The following is a 17,762-nucleotide window of genomic DNA, read 5'->3' as shown; positions in this document are numbered from 1 at the left end:
CTCAAAACGCACTTTGGTCTCGGGATGGGAGGCATGATTTGGAATCGGTAGCCTTTCAAAGTGGGAAAAGTCAGAATGAGGCGGCTGGTGCGCAGAAATGGGGCGCCGTCTCCTTCGCGAGCAGGTGCTCGTTGCGAGCGCGCGTTGGCAATGCGCGGATTTGCGCGGCGCGTGCTCAGCCTACCCAGATGCGCGCGGGGGCGCGCGTGCCTGCTTGCGTGGGGTGAGCGTGCGGGGAGGACGCCAGACTGCGAATTTGAAAGCTCAGCGTCGCATCGCTCAACAGCTGCAGGCGCCGATGGTCAAATATGAGCCATGATGTTTGTTCGTTCATCAATCCGCTTCCCAATCACAATCTTACTTGTGTTTTGGGGGAACATGTTGGGGGGGGGACATGCAGGGTGGGATTATTTGGGGATGAGTGGCTGCAAATTTGAACACAATAATTGCAGCTTAGAGTGCTAAATGCGATCCTTTGTTAGAACAGACGCCATCGTCTTCAAATGCATTTGACAAGAGCGTTTTATGCGCTTATTTTGATTTCTGTACCGGACTTGAAATTCTAAAGCATCTATTTGGAAAATTGCAGTGGTCATCCAAGTTATTTGTTAGGAAAGGGTAAACAGAAAAAGACTATATGGTCTTAAATCGGCTAATCGTGTTAATTGAATCAAAATTCAAGATTTGGACTTTTTCTGGTTGATTTATTTTTAATTTTGGGGGGGATTTTCCCATCATTTCAAGCAAGAAAGTAAAGTGTGGCCTTAAATGCATGCTGAAATGTGACATCAATTAACTCATTTGTTGTGATTTAGCCTATCAAAAAGCTCTCAAAGTCATGACATCATCCGGTCTTACAATGTGCTTTAAAGACAGCATTTTTTCTGAATATAAGAAAAAACACAAATGATTTTCTGAGCTGCTTCTCCCGACATGGGTCGCAGGGTGCTGGAGTCCATCCCAACCAAGTAGTCAGACACCCAACACCACCCCCAATCTTTCGAGTATTGCAACCTCCAACCTATAGTAGCCCAAAAGTGCTAGCCCCAAACAAATCATAAAAAAACCTGACATTTCTCACACTGTCATTTTACTGCACCGTTTCTGTCTGTCATCCATGAGATGCTATGAGTCAGCATATCACGTGGGGGAACAGCTTTGCTTTCCTCCTGTTAAATCTCCCCAATAATGAGTGAAATTGCATTTTATGACACTTTAAAAAGGCCAAAATGCATTGTTTTTTAACAAGTGAAAAGGCTTGAGAACGGGTGCTTAGGAACACGGCCGATTTAGAGCCGTATTACGATTTGTTACAGCACTACAGCAAGTATTTAAAGATGAATATAAAGCTAGCGCACGATAGGGCAAACCGATAAAAGTACCTTCTAAATTGTCATTGTCAATGTAGTGGTTTACTCACCTGATTTGTGTGGAGGCTCAGTGTTTTCAACGCGCACTCCGGGAAAATGAGAACTGATATTTTTCTCTGCATGTGCACTGCGATTGCCTGGCAACCAATCCGCCGTGTTCTTGCCTGTAAAATAATAGCAGTTAGTATACTTAGAAAAAAAGAATTTGTTAACCAAAAAAAGCTAGAAGCATTGGTTGAATGATATCAAATGAATGGAAGTTTTTGTCCTGTGACGAGGTGTCGTTCCCCTCTGAGACAGGAGCATGAAAAGCGGAGATCAAAAAAGTTCAAGAACGACATGAGCTTAAAAGATCCAGTATGGAGCTAATAAGTTGTTTGTTACACCCGTGGGCAAAAAGCTGACAGTACTACAATCGTCTTTCTGGGTCAGAGATCCTCTGGATGTCACTTCATTTCACTTCAGTTGCTTTGAGGCAGCCACTTACCAACATCAGCATGTTCCCATTTGGATGGATCTCACCTAACGAAACCATCTCGACTCCAGTTATTTATTTATTGATATGAAGAGTTTCAGTTCGGAGCTACTCTGATGTTTTAGGACCAGAGTTTTTGGAGGGACTTTGCCCATTTTGAGTGAAATCCACAGGTGACATTTACTAGTTGAATACTCTAAATTGCCCTTAGCTACGGAGGGATTGGTTGTCCTTTGTCTTCTGGTGCCTCGCGATTAGCTGGCGACCAGTTCAGGGTGAGGATAAGGGGTTGGGAAAATGAATGAATGGTGAAAAACCAAGCCAAAACCAAAAACTGAAAGGTCGGTTGACACTTTGATTGACAAAAACAAGCCAAAACCAAAAACTGAAAGGTCGGTTGACACTTTGATTGACAAAACCAAGCCAAAACCAAAAACCGAGAGGTCGGTTGACACTTTGATTGACAAAACCAAGCCAAAACCAAAAACTGAAAGGTCGGTTGACACTTTGATTGACAAAACCAAGCCAAAACCAAAAACTGAAAGGTCGGTTGACACTTTGATTGACAAAACCAAGCCAAAACCAAAAACTGAAAGGTCGGTTGACACTTTGATTGACAAAACCCTAAAAAAAATTGTCAACAACAAAGCACACCCTCGTGGAAGTTTTACATTGTACCGGTTACCCAAAGTTTGAGGAGTCGTCATACTAAAAGATGTGGGAGCTACTGATTGGGCACACTCAGGACTTTATCGAGTAAAAGTGAACTACCTTTCTTTGCACATTGTGTGAGGAAAATTCCCAAACCTGAGGGGAAATCGCAAAATCTGATGTTATATCTACGAACAAAGTAAATGTAGCAACCGGGTTTCACAATGGCACCATTGAAGCACTTGCAGACTGCGAAACAGTAAAACTTTAAATATTGTATTAAATGCTAGTGCCAAAAATGATCGCAAGAGCTATTCGGCAATAAAATTTGACAGCCTGTGGACAGATAAATCCTGTTGCTACTTTTACTCTTCCCCAAACATTTGTAATTTTTTATTCAGTTTTGCAGTTCTCGCAGAGAAAAGCATCAGACGTACGTCAATCTCAAAATAATTTTAATAACGTAGACAAGCATACACAATCTGTTAATTATGCCATTAGGCATTGACTATTTTGTAGTACGTGTATAGATCATGTGCAACACACCTAGCAACATTACAAACCATCTTTTAGAGCACTTGTGTTAAAGTCAAGGCCGGCCCGTGTATAAATATCGATATCCCCAGGAATTATGTTTGATTAATCTCAGTACCGGCCCACAGGCCACAGACGCCTGCTGGTGTTTTGATTGTATCAATACTTCATTTTCCTCCCTGCACTAATCAGGCCTCGGCTTCATTATTCATAATTCCAGGCAAATGTCAACGGAAAATGGACGGTGAGAACGGGAGCTTTCAAGTTAGGTGGGCAGTGCCAACTTGACCTACCTTTGGTTCCCTTGGGCTAAGAAGAAAATCTAGGTCCTTCTCCATCCCTCAAGAGGATCGGCGCTGATAAGCCTCTTGCCATCAGAGGGTCATGAGCCCATTGGGTCAGGTGGCCCTGCAAATGGGATGCAGAGTACAGGTTTACGGATTAGAAAGGCAAAACTTATCTTCTGTGTAGAGAAAGTGTGGCTGTTATGAACAAAGAAACGTCTAAGACCAACAGACTCAAGAACAGTTTCTTCCCAAGGGCTCGAGTTCTGCACCTAGGACCTAATCAAGACATGACCACTACTTATACTAATTTATTATGTTGACCATTTATTTATCTATTGATTAGTATTTATTTATCATTACTATACATTGATTATCCATCCGTTTGTTTGTTGTTGTTGTCTCAACAACTTTGCACTGAATGTCTCCAAAACCATGGAACTCATCCTGGACTTCAGAAGGAACAAGACCGCCTTGATGATCTCACTTGGACTACTTACTTCTTATTTATTGATTATTTATTTATCTGTTTGTTGTGTTTATCTGTGCACTACGTGGTGAAAGCTTTAACTCTCATTATACTTGTATAATGACAATAAAAGCATTTCAATTCCATAAGAAACACATGTACGATTTGTACAGTATGGTGAAGGCAATTAAAACCAAGCAACAAGAAAACTTGAGCCATTTTTCCATCTGGAAGTTTGCTGATGGACAGAAAACCAGGCTAGAAATACTCTCCAATCCTTTCCCAGTTCATGTTGAAAGCGCACGACCAAACCTACAAATGAAGTAGATTAAGCTCCAGTGTAACGACACGCCGAAGGGAAACGTACTATGAGAGCGCGGATGCTGCTGAGTTGGCACGTTTTTATCCTCCACACCATGCCTCAGCTGCGCATTCAAGTTGCTCAGACGCTTTCCATGTTTGGCAGCTACAACAAAACGGTTTGAATTATTGTTTTTGTTCTGCTCCTGGAAAACTTGGGTCTTTGCAAGCCGCACATTCGGCTGTCTACTCTGGGAGGTGCTTACATTTTTTTTTTGAGGAATTGACGGTGTTGGTATCTGTAAAGAACAGATTTCACTCTTACAGAGACTTGATCCATTAGAAGTAGTCAGGAAATATGACGTCACATAAATGCAAATGCTTGACTTCAGTGTGTGCGTGGCGGTAAACGAAGGATTTTTATTTAGTTGGCCTTCTTAATTAAAGCTTCACCTACGTACCTTGCACGCCAATCATGGCCAAAGTAAATATTTTCTACTCATTCTTTGTGTAACAGAAAAAAATAACATTACCAATGGAACAGAGTCCCTGAGAGAACTTAAACTAAAACATTACACCAAAGTTCTACACCCAAATTAGGACATTTGATCGTATTTAAACCAGTAAAAACGTACCCTAATCATCTGACAATATCATAATCGGGACTGAATACTAATTAGGAACAACAATTGGAAATTAAAAGGAGGAAACTGATTTTATCTCACAAACTAATCTGGTAATAAAAAGTTTTATCTTGCTAAGACGTCATGCAGAACTTTTGAAGAGCCTAAATTATGTAGAAGAATAAATGCTGAGCCACCAAAAATCAGCAGGAATATTTTTACAAGAGGGAACATACGATAAAGTTTCCCCCCCAAAAAACATCCTTACAATAAAAATGGCTGCATTATTAAAGTGTGTGGGTGGAAATCAACATGATGATGATGATGATGATGGTAGTGGTGGCAAAAATTGGTGTGTGGTTTTGTTTGTGCCTCAGCTTCAAGTTCCAAACTTTCTGTCATATCTAGGACAACATAACATTGTGCTTTGAATAGCAAATGGCAAATGTATCAACCTGGCAGCCATCTTTCTTTATCACATCATTCCTGCGGTTCCATTCCATTACTGGCCCACAATTATCATGGGATGGAAGACACATGACAGATGTCAGAGATCCCATGGCTTCCAAACATATCGCGGAGATGGTTGGGTTCACTCTACCATCCCATTAGAGAAACGCTAACGGTGCTTCAGTATATTTTTGGATCCAAAACAGAAAGCTTGTTCGACACCGTTTCCTGTGTTCGACTGAGAAAAACCTCCTTTTCCGGAATGGGACGTTGAAATTGTACTAAAAGGATTTCTCTGCTGAGAACACACAAGGGTAAACAAACACGTAATACCGTTTTTTTTTGTCGTGCGCCTTTCTCGAGTGTGCTAAAAGCGTATTTTTTCAACTCGGGTCCCAAGAAAGTTAAGTTGGTTGAATTCCCAACTTCAGGTTGTGTGTTTACGTTGTCATGTTTTGTCATTCGCCAAATGTTCGCCGCTTCCTCTACGCACTCGGCCTTTGACAACAATAGGAAATGTTTTTGCATGAGTTTTTTATTCATTTTAATGGCTTGGTAATGGAATTCAAAGTCATTCATCTGTCATGGTTTTGGTTTAAATGCTTTACGCCCACAATCTTTAAATTCAAGGTTGAATTTAGATAAACTAGAAATGCATTACTTGTGATTTATTTTCCGAAGCCGACGAGGAGGATTTTATTGTATTTTCCTCCGTGCAATGCAAATTAGGTGCGAGCAATCGATGGTGCACCAATTTTCTCACCAAAGTCACCAAAATGGACTGTTGGCGAGAAATGGGTGAAAAAAAAAAAACAATTACTGAATCAAATCTGTTAATCATGTATCAGATTATTGGCAGTTGTCACACTTAATATCGAGTCGGACATCAGATTTGCGTGTCTTTAGCATACCTGTCACCTTTTATGTTTTTTTATCATTTCAAATTGTGTACGCCGCATAACAATTTTTGTATGTGATTTTTTTTTAAGTACGTTTTTTGTTTTACCCATTTCCGCTCTAATCTTGGTCACTTGTAGCAGACAAAAACGTCATCGCTGACTGCTAATAGTATTTTCATGCTTTAAGCATGATATGCGCACTATATAAACTATATAAATATAGCGCGTCAGCAAGCAATGTACCCAGAAAGTCAAGCTGTCGTGACCGGACGTTTGGTCGGAAGACGTTTGGTCCCCGGACGTTTGGTTGACCGGACGTTTGGTCGACCAGACGTTTGGTAGAACGGATGTTTGGTCGCCAGGTTCGCTCGCTGTCAAATTATGAAAGTGTTTACGGTTGATATTTTGATATTAGATATTTAGATATTAAACTCACTCTCTCTCTCTCATGATTATAATTTTGAGAGCTGGTTTCAACAGTAACAACCCGGCGACCAAACGTCCGGTCGACCAAACGTCCGGTCGACCAAACGTCCGGTCGACCAAACGTCCGGTCGACCAAACGTCCGGTCAAGATATAAACTATATAAATATAGCGCGTCAGCAAGCAATGTACCCAGAAAGTCAAGCTGTCAGCGTCATACAACGACATCCACAGAATGTTGAATTTAGTGCATACAAAAGGCTTACTGTACATTTTTTCTCCCTTAATCAAGGGAATTCCAATCATAAATAACATGATCAATTGCCCAAGGTTGACAGGTATGCTTTAGATTTTAATTTTTCTCTCCAATACAGATTTCCAGTTAATTTTAGTTGAGGGACCTTTGGGGTGTTTGACATTGTATTCTATCATGTCCTAATTATTTCAATTTTGGGCCATAATGAGTCCCTTTCGCCCAATTTACCCCCAAAATAAACATCATCCCAGAAGCAATGAGGCTGAACGTAATTAAATGACGGTGTCCTTAAATGTGTATACCCTTATGTATTAAAAATCAAGGATTTTATTTCCATAGATTGATGAAAGTTGAAACTCTTTCTTAGTGTATTTTATTTGTGTCAGTTTTTCAATTGGTACAATTTGATACAGGTTAATCTTAATAGAATCTGCAGAGTGTGTGGGTGTGTGTCTTCGAAAGCGAGCATGCTATGCGTGCATCTGAAGGCATGAAGACAAAGAACATCTCCAGGGGGGATGAGAGAGGACACTTTTTCACATCTTTGCAGCAGACTTCAAATAAATGACTTTGGATTTGCTCTTGTACAGCAAACAACTTTAGTTTAACCAGCAGTTCATTTTTGGTTCGTGAACTGTTCGCTTGTACCTGCCAAAGCGTTTTAGAGTTGGAATTGCAAAATGACTCTAAAACAAGACTGTCAAACTCGCGAGCCGCATTAACGTCAATTTGATTTTATGTGGGCCGGACCATTTTTGATATAATATTAAGATATTTTTTTAAAAATCGGATTAAAAGCTCTAAATATTCAGGGTTTTTTTTAACAATGTTTATTTGAGCTTTTCTTTTCTTAACAGAAAACGTCTTTTAAACAATTGTTTTTCATTTCAAAAGAAAACAAAATATTTGTTTAATTAAATCTAATATTAAAGTGGAAAACAGAAAATATTTGTATATATTTATTTTTAGATTTTACATAATGCTTTTTGAACTAAAAACACAAAAAAATGCTATTATTTATTTAAAAAGGGGGAAATCAGGAAATATAATATACGCTTCTAATCTTTATTTGAATTTGATATTTAAGAGCTTTTTTTTCGTGGAGGATAGGTTATGGATATAAAAAGTTCTTGGAAACCAAATAAACGTAGACTCACAAATACAGCAAAAAAATGACTGATAAAGTATTTTTTTTGCCAAGAATTAAATGAGTTCTTTTCTTTTCTATTTGGAGGATATCGAGCTAAGACTTCCCTCTCCCAGATATATTCCCAATTTCCTAGAAAAATACAGCCGACAAGACGGGATTTCGACACGAATAAAACATTTTAGGTTATGTTTGAATAATATATGATAATGTGTGGAGTTAAAAGAGTTGAAAATTCTCTGCCAGAGGGTTAAAACAATAATCCGCCTGCTTCCTACAATGCAGTTATGAAATAAAACAATGGCTTTTATTACTTTTTCATTCCCACTACACGTATGTATATATTTTTAAAGCATTTCCATTTGCATTGTGAAAGTATAATTTATTCACAATGCTCTTAACTGCATTGTTATTAAGGCAGAGAACATCACTTTTAATACATTTTCATCCTTAATGTTAATTAACTGGACATCTGGGTGCATGTTGAATGAAATAGCGCATGGCATACCAAAGATGTTGATCCAAGGTTCCCGTCGGCATTATGCTAATTTGTTTGAACTGGAAATGCAATTAAGGCAAAGTCACTCATTGGAACTGTGCTGTACTTGAACCAAAATGACTGGTGTCTCCAGGGAGAAAGAATATGATCCCAGTTTGGACACTTTTGATGACTCTATTATATACTCCAGTACCCAAAAAGGACTACTTCCATATGAAACGACTTACCCCGCACACTGACGAGTATGGTTACTACTTTAATTAAAAGCAAATTTTGTAAGATTACACAGATAATGCAATATGGTTTTTGCTGGATCTGGCTGGACGAGCGGGTTAAGCATTTTTTTTTTGGAGACGCAAGCAATTTTCAGAAAAGGCGGAAAATGACAAAGGAGAAAGAAAGCTGAAAGTAGGCACCCGAATAATTACTGGTAACTTCTTTAAATGTCTCATGAGAGATCATTTCAATTGGACCGTTCAAGTTTCATGACATTTTTTTGCATTAAAAAGTGAATGTGTAAAAGAGCACCTCATGTTAGTCTCTGTAGCGGTTTATCACGACTCATTTGTTCAAAGAAGGAAAACTCCCATTACTTTAGTTTTAAAGAGCCATCTGTGTCAGAGACGGAATTACGCATTGGCGGGCCATCGGGGCCTTCAAGGCCTTCTCTGCTGGCCTAAGAAATATCTGAATCATATATTATATTTTGTCCATCAATACTTATTAAATAATTCCAAATGGTCTGTTAGCTTCCTTTCATAGCTTTTCCCCATGGTTGCACTGCTTCCAGATGTGTGTTTTCATATTGAAGCATTTAACCAATCACATTTCAGCCATTATTTGTTGCCAGGGTCAGAAATCTGCCTCAAGGCCTTCACAATCAGTTCCGCGGGCTCTGCCGCTTTAAACAAGCGTCGATAAAACTTGCTTTAACCAATCAGATTTCGAGTTGGCAACACCACAATGTATTGTCGCGGGCGTGGGGATACATCATCGCTTTCACCAACTATGATTGGCTAGTCATTAGCTAGAGCTACCAAACTGTATTTGGAGCGAGCTGCACAAGCAAATATATTGTTGTGTTGATTTAAAGCCATTTTCAAGACGGACTATGCCAGAAATACGACAGGACAGGCTTGACTTTCAGCATTAGCTTCGATGGCAATAGAAAAGAAGGAAGAAAGAAAGGAGGATGGATATTGTTTACAGTTCAAAAGGATTTTTGGTGAGTAAAATATGGCTATATTCCGAAATAATATTTCAATTGTGGGCCAAGTTCTGATATCTGAAAAGCTCCAGTGTTTGTATTTAATCACTAAATGCTGCTATGAAGTGGATTTTACCCAATTTTTTTGAATTGATTTATTGATTATTTTTTATGTGTCGCAGCTGTAGCTGCAGGCAAGGTTTTATAGCCATAAAATAGTTTTTGAGGGTTGGATTGATTCGTTGAAGGCGCTATGAGAAAATGCACGGACCGCCACTGGAATTACGTGATATTTTATAATTACATGAATCTTGTCAAGGTAATATTACGCTGATGAGTCACTAAAAAAATGTTAAGAAAAAAAAAATCGGAAACACCAAAACAATTTGATGTAAATGTGTCAATGAGAGCGAGGCAAGGTCACGTATCAAAATGTAACAAATGAGTTGATTCATGACGTTAAGAAATGGATTTAGCAGATTCCGGTTGAACAGATGCTTCACTGATCATGTACATATGTTGAGAAATGTTTTCAAATCACGTCTTGAGCCGAGATAAGAAATGGTAATCTCAGAGAAAACATTGCAATATATTGTATAATATATAAGGAGAAGATCCAACAGTCTCAGTGTGGCCATGATTATCCTCTCACCGCTGGCATTTTCGCCCACGGATCTGCGGCTCAACAGATGTTTTCTCTTTTTCAAACTACTCTCTCTAAACCTCCGAGATTGTTGCGTGACAATCACAGTAGATCAACAATTTGCCAAATACTCCGACCAGCCCGTCTGGTATCGACAATCCATCTATTAAGTCCCTACAATCACCTTTCTTCTTCATTCTTTATAAATTTGCTTAAACGAACAGTTAGACAAGTCTGCCTAAAGTGGCTTGACAATATCGAATGTCAATTTTTGCAGGATCTAGTTTGAATGATGCTGGCCATGTTTAGACAAAAGTACAACAGAATGAAGAAAATAACTCATCTATAGAATTTTGGCATAATAGGGACATAGGGCCACTCAAGGACTCTTGCGAAAATGTTTAATACGCTGAATAAACGTGTGTTTTAATTTGCTGCATTTAGCCGATTTTCTGCTTCCCTGAATACAGCTTTCTATTCACTAAAGAAAGTACCCACTTTATCTGAAATCTGAAATGAGGAGGTCAGTCACTGTTGGTTTTCCAATAGCCGCAATTTGAAGGAATTAATGCAACTCAGTTTAAAATATAACCACGCAAATAACTTGTAGATGACAAGTTTAAGTTTAAGTCTGAGTTTAGTTAAATCCGTGACCGGACGTTTGGTCGACCGGACGTTTGGTCGAACGGACGTTTGGTAGAACGGACGTTTGGTAGAACGGACGTTTGGTAGAACGGACGTTTGGTAGAACGGACGTTTGGTAGAACGGACGTTTGGTCGCTGGGTTCGCTCGCTGTCAAATTATGACAGAGTTTACTGTTGATATTTTGATATTAGCTATTTAGATATTAAACTCTCTCTCTCATGATTATAATTTTGAGAGCTGGTTTCAACAGTAACAACCCGGCGACCAAACGTCCGTTCTACCAAACGTCCGGTCGACCAAACGTCCGTTCGACCGAACGTCCGTTCGACCAAACGTCCATTCTACCAAAAGTCCGGTCGACCAAACGTCCGTTCTAACAAACATCCGGTCGACCAAACGTCCGTTCCACCAAACGTCTTTCGACGAAACGTCCGAGTACCGTTAAATCAAGGCCTTTACGATAGTTCCATAAGAGTACTATACATCCAGATAAAGGTAAACACGACCAAAGCCAGGGATTGAACCCCTGAGCTCAGAACTGCGAGGCATCACGCTGACCAGTCATACTCTGTTCCGCCTTCCCTTAAAGCGACCTCAAGCGAGATGTGTCAGTACATAACGACAAAATCATACTCTTAATCTTAATATCAGCGCATCGGTCTGACGCTATGTTAAAACAAGTTGAACGCCAGGTTAACTATAGCCGCGGACGTTATGTTGATTTTTACAAAGGACTATTTCCTTGTTTTTTAAACTTTCATCTTTTATTATTGTACATTTTAACCCTGGTTTACTATGCGTAATTATGGCGCAGGAGAAAGTCATAAATGATTAGTCTGAGCTACTTCATCATCAAATTCAATTTGCATTACCTGAAGCCCGTGAGCGCATTTCCACACTTACGTCACCACATTATGCATCCCAATTACAGCTTTGTGTAAAGTAAATGTGATGGCATAATGCTGTACCCCTGAGGCAAAAATCTTTTGGTTTTTCTAGAAAACAAACATAAGGATGCGTCTTCTAAAAAAAGTCAAGGTCGCCTTTTTGGAATTCATAATCATTTCTTAAATACCGGGTCGAGTTGCCATCCCCCCTTTCGCGAAAATCAGCAAGTCCAGAACCCCGTGGCCTTGACAAGAATAAGCGATGCTGAAATTGAATATAATTAACATAACAAATGATATAAAAAATATATTCAATTATTTTCAAAAAAATGAATTGCTAAGGGCGACCGAGTGGTTAGCGCGTTGGCCTCACAGCTGCGGGGTTGAGGGTTCAATGCCAGGTCGGCCCTCACTGTCAGACTCGGGTTGGTTCGCGGGCCGCTTTAACGTCAACTTGATTTCATGTGGGCTGGACCATTTTAGATATAATATTTAGATTTTTTTATATAAATGGATTAAAAGAACTGGATTAAAATCCCTGAATATTCAGTTTTTTATAGATCAAAACAATGTTTATTTTAGCTTTTTTAATAGATTTTTAGCTTTTACAAAATGTTTTTTGAACTAAAAACAGAAAAAATTGATTAAAAAATGACAATTATTGATTTAAAAGGGGGGAAATCAGGAAATTTAATATACATCCACACTCTTAATTTTAATTTGATCCTAAAACAGAAAGTCGGCACTCATGATTTACTTTCCCGGGCCACACAAAATGATGCGGCGGGCCAGATTTGGCCCCCGGGCCGCTACTTTGACACATGTGGTCTAAAGCTTGCATGTTCTCCTTGCGTGGATTTTCTCCGGGTACTCCAGTTTCCTCCCACATTCCCCAAACACGCAAGCTAAACTAACTGAAGCCTCTAAATTTCCACTCATTATAATTGGTTGTCCTTTCTCTCCTTGTGCCCTGCGATTGGCTGTCACCCAGTTAAGGCTGTCCCCTACCTAATCCCCGAAGTCAGCTGGGATACGCGCCAGGACCACCCACCCCGCGACCCTCGTGAGGATAAACGGTACAGAAAACGAATGAACGAATTTGTATTATTGATTTATTTTACTATGAACAATAGTCACTTGCACTAAAGGCTTAAAAATCTAACGTATCATCTTTCGAAATCGGTGTTCACCATCACGACAACTGTCCCTGAAAGGATTCCATGACACTTCCCGTGGAGTTTTCAAAATTACGATGAATTATGTATCAGAATGGGAAGCATGCTGTGCGATGTAGCTATTGTTAAACAGAGCTAGTGGCCTGCGGATGATACTCTTTTCCACTCTCCTGCAGGGACGGATTGTGCGGCGTGACATCGCCCCAAGGCCAGCATTGGTTTGCAGCTCGCGTGCAAATGCAAGACAATGACTGAAACTGTCTCTCGTTCTTTCACTTTAAGTTAATCAATGTTGCGCCTGTGACTAACGTGGGAAAATATATGTCCTTGTTACCAAAGAGCAAAGGTAAAGCAGTACCACCTAGTAGAGAAGTCATAAATTATATAATATCCCTATTTATCTTGTCTTTTGAATTACAGAATCATTTCTATGAGGTATCATCCTCCTAACATTTGACTAGTTTATCCATTAAATGAATATTTACACATTTGTACATGCCTTTGGTTTGATTTGTTGAAAAGAACTAAAAATGTTGCTCAATCGCTTTATAGTTTTGTTGTTAAGTGTATTGGGTGTTAAGACAATAAAGCAAAAATTCTAAGCTCTTTCTACTAATGCACATTTGTCAAAGTGGCGGCCCGAGGGCCAAATCTGGCCCACCGCATCATTTTGTGTGGCCCGGGAAAGTAAATCAGGAGTGCCGACTTTCTGTTTTAGGATCAAATTAAAATGAAGAGTATAGATGTATATTACATTTCCTGATTTCCCCCCTTTTAAATCAATAATTGTCATTTTTTAATCCATTTTTTCTGTTTTTAGTTCAAAAAACATTTTGTAAAAGCTAAAAATATATTTAAAAAAAGCTCAAATAAACATTGTTTTAGATCTATAAAAAAATGAATAGTCAGGGCTTTTAATCCAGTTCTTTTAATCCATTTATAAAAATAAAAATCTAAATATTATATCTAAAATGGTCCGGCCCACGTGAAATCAATTAATCCTGCATAATGGTTGCCCACCTTTTTTTTAACTACGCAAACAACTTTTAGATCATAAAAATATTGCATCCTTTTCTAAATTAATTCAAATGTAACAGAAATAGCATTATTAGCTCACCTTTGATTTTCTATGCATGTTTCCAAGCCCGTCATACAATAAGATCAAGTCCAAGTCCATCTCTTCACATGAGACCTTCAATCCTTAATTTGTCTGACATTTCATCTAGGAATCATTTGGCAATGGTGAGTCTGCCCTGAAATGCAAAACAAAGGTAGATCGGAAAACAAAACGATAAATAAAAAAAAGCAATACAAAATGTACTTACCAAAGTCCTGTCATCACTGATTTGTTAAAAGGTCATTGGATGCTTTGCGCTATTACAACAGTAATTAGCATAATAAAGTAGTTTCAAGACCATCATAGGAGTACAATTTCAAATTTAGTGTCCACAAGAACAACAACAACGTCATTGGCGACTTGACAGGTAAATTATCACGTAAAAGCAAGTCTTCAAGGTGAGGAATTAGGTACTAAGTGGTCCTTAAGTGCAATGTTTTTTTTAAAGTAAGCTTTGAGTCAACACATAACTTTGGCAAAAGAATTATTAACTCTCGCCATTTTTTGTTTTTTTTTGCCAGGGAATTCAAATGTGCTTAAAAAGTAATGAAGCCTGAGTGCATTTTCCTGTTGCGTCTGCCTCTTGTTGTGTTAAATCGATGCTGTTCATCGCTCATTCAGAAGGAATCCAATCCCTTGTTTGTTTCTGTCAAGCGCCATCAACAATAACACTCGCATGTCGGCAAAATACACACAAGCATAGACTTGAAAGCTTCTACGTTACTTTATGTTTGTTTTTGGCTTATGTTTGGAGTATCTTTCTGTTGCAACTCTCTCCCGATTACAACTGGATGATTACTGCCATACTGTTTTGGGTTGGTTTTTTTTAGACTTGGCTAGGACTAGAACTCACCTTTAACGAAGACATGAAAAGTTTTGAGTGTTGATACTCATGCCAAGACCAAAAAAGTACTTGAAAAGTATATCGTAGATGAATATGTTTATCTTGTTGGAGCTTTAGCAACACAAGATTTAAAGTTATTTGCTGTTTTATCAAGTGATTTTCCTTCAAATGACAAACATGAAGTTGAAAAATGGTACAGTTTTTTGAGAAAAAAATCCAGAGTCAGTACACATCCTATTTAACCACACACATTGATTAAAATAGTTGCCATTTGCTGGCGGATCGAAGCTGTGACCGCCAACTTGCATGTGGGAAGACGTAGAATTTCATTGGCTAGGAGCAAGACAACAGTAAAACGAAAACGTCCCACTTTGCAGTCCATAATTAACCGAACATTATAAAAACTTTGGGTAAAGTCAAAGCTCTCGAGGCGATCATTTGGTTTTATTGTCTCAAACCTCTTCAGAGTTTACTTCAGGCAAAAACTCATTTTGATTATCTTTGTCATTTCCATAATGAAATGCAAGGAGATATGATCATTTTACGGTTCTGGCCACCGATTTTATGGGCTATAGGGACACTATAAATTCATAAAAAGTTACAGTATCCATATAGCGTATGTTACAACGTTAGTTACATGTCATAAAAGATGTTAGATTTCATATTTTCAGAATTTGAGCGTAACACGGACAATGTAGCCATGCCCATTTCTGGATTTAGGCCCCACCTACTCTGAGTACAGATACAGATCAGTTCGATGGTTGAACAGATAGAGTGATGGAATCGTTCACCCCTTTGCGCACTCAAACATTGACTAATGACATGATGCTTTATTGCTAAAATATCACAAGATAGGAAAATATTAAATCTTTGTGCAAAATGAAAAACCCCGAAGTCAAGTTTGGAGTCAATGTATGTCTCGATACTAGTCGGGGTCTCGCCTAAGTAGTATATGAATATGTACAGGCATGTACATCAAGGGTGTCAGACTCGGGTTGGTTCGCGGGGCGCTTTAACGTCAACTTGATTTCACGTGGGCCGGACCATTTTAGATATAATATTTAGATTTTTTTTTTTAGAAATGGATTAAAAGAACTGGATTAAAAGCCCTGAATATTAATTTTGTTGTAGATCTAAAACAATGTTTATTTTAGCTTTTTTAAAATATATTTTTAGATTTTACAAAATGATTTTTGAACTAAAAACACAGAAAAACTTGTTTAAAAAATTACAATTATTGATTTAAAAGGGGGAAAATCAGGAAATGTAATATACATCTATACTCTTCATTTTAATTGGATCCTAAAACAGAAAGTCAGCACTCATGATTTACTTTCCCGGGCCACACAAAATGATGTGGCGGGCCAGATTTGGCCCCCGGGCCGCCACTTTGACACACGTGATGTACATATTTAAAACTAAATATAATATGGTGGATACCATAAAACAAGAGATTCCTCGGTTTAAACGCTTCATTAAAAATTATCTTCCTAGAATGCAGTCCGGACATCAATATTAATATAATATCGGCTCAAATATGCTCGGGTAGCCTTCAGTACGACCCTGAACGGGTTGAAGATCGAAGAAACCATTAGGTGGATACTTTGGGGGTTTTACAAAATGGATGATGAACAAAATGTGCGAGAACAATGTGTTTCATTTATGTCAATTGCCAAAAAAAAGTATGCACTTCAATAGAAATAAAGAATTTTGACCGTATAAAAAGATCCATGAATTTACACTATAAATGGTAGTCACATGTTATAGTGTTTTAGGCCTATATTGCCTAGAGTGCATTTCATGAGATGTTCTTATAGACAAATGAAATGAGAATAGTTAAGATCCTAAAAAAGATTAAGACCAAAAAAAAAAACCTTCCGTTCATTGTATGCTGTTGCCCGGGAGCTGTATTAATAAATTAAATATTTATACGTTTCTTGGAACGGTAAAAAACATTTATTCTCTCAAAGATCTGAGAGCGCATTCTGTTTTAATGGTCTCATTCACGCATTAAAATGATACAAGGAAAACAAGGCTATAAAAAGATACACATATAACATATGCACAGTTATATTGCGAGTCCATATTAATGCAAATGGTTGTCAGTAATGGCAAACATTAGAAATACTTTGAAGATATACCAATATACAACCTGAGGTGAGACCAAAGATGGAAGGAAAAACAATATGTTTTCCCCTCCATTTAAAAGTTGGTAATAAGGAAACTTGCTTTTGGAATTCTATTTGATCCCGTCTCAAGTAGGAGCTATACTTTTTTTAAAATCACGTCGCCCGAATACAAAAACATGCTCCTATCGAAATGTATAAGACAAAAAAAGAAGATGGAGAAAAAAAAAACATTTTAATGATGCAGCTGTCAGCCCTTGGGGATCACAAAACTACACAAGACTGAACTCAATAAAGTACAAAAAGGGAGGAAAGACTTGTGGCTTTATATTAAAAGTTAACTTGGATAAATCCAGTACACAATTAAACCCATTGAACACTTACTGCACCTTTCACACAGAAATCAGGTAAAAATTTGCACCAAATACTGCCTTAATTATGTGACTTCCAACTCTAATTTGACTTATTTTTGACAGAATCGTTAATAACAGGAAAACAGAGTTGATATCGTACAAATTTCATCTTAAAATTGGAGTACTTCCCCATGCAAAATGTGTCCTTGACACTAAAAATGTTGCTCAATCTCTTTAGTTTTTGTTAATTGTATTGGGTGTTAAAACAATAAAGCAAAAATTCTAAGCTCTTTCTATTAAATCACGTGTCAAATTGCGGCCCGGGGGCCAAATCTGGCCCGCCGCATCATTTTGTGTGGCCCGGGAAAGTCAATCATGAGTGC

At 38.3% G+C, this 17,762-nt stretch overlaps 1 protein-coding gene across 1 annotated transcript in view; it reads right to left on the bottom strand.

The window, feature by feature from the left end:
* Window positions 1–17,762, bottom strand: part of LOC144091241 (leucine-rich repeat transmembrane neuronal protein 4-like) — a 43,850-nt gene that overhangs the window by 21,744 nt on the left and 4,344 nt on the right. Inside the window, exons 2-4 of the mRNA XM_077623430.1 lie at window positions 14,057–14,192; window positions 3,324–3,438; window positions 1,421–1,534 (exon numbers count right to left, since the gene is read on the bottom strand). The gene's annotated coding sequence lies outside the window, so the exon portion shown is untranslated. The remainder of the gene's footprint in view (window positions 1–1,420; window positions 1,535–3,323; window positions 3,439–14,056; window positions 14,193–17,762) is intronic.

Source organism: Stigmatopora argus, chromosome 16 (assembly GCF_051989625.1).
Source record: "Stigmatopora argus isolate UIUO_Sarg chromosome 16, RoL_Sarg_1.0, whole genome shotgun sequence".
NCBI classification, from domain to species: Eukaryota; Metazoa; Chordata; class Actinopteri; order Syngnathiformes; family Syngnathidae; genus Stigmatopora; species Stigmatopora argus.
The sequence above is the reverse complement of the archived record's forward strand: the minus strand, read 5'-3'. Positions and strand labels throughout refer to the sequence as shown.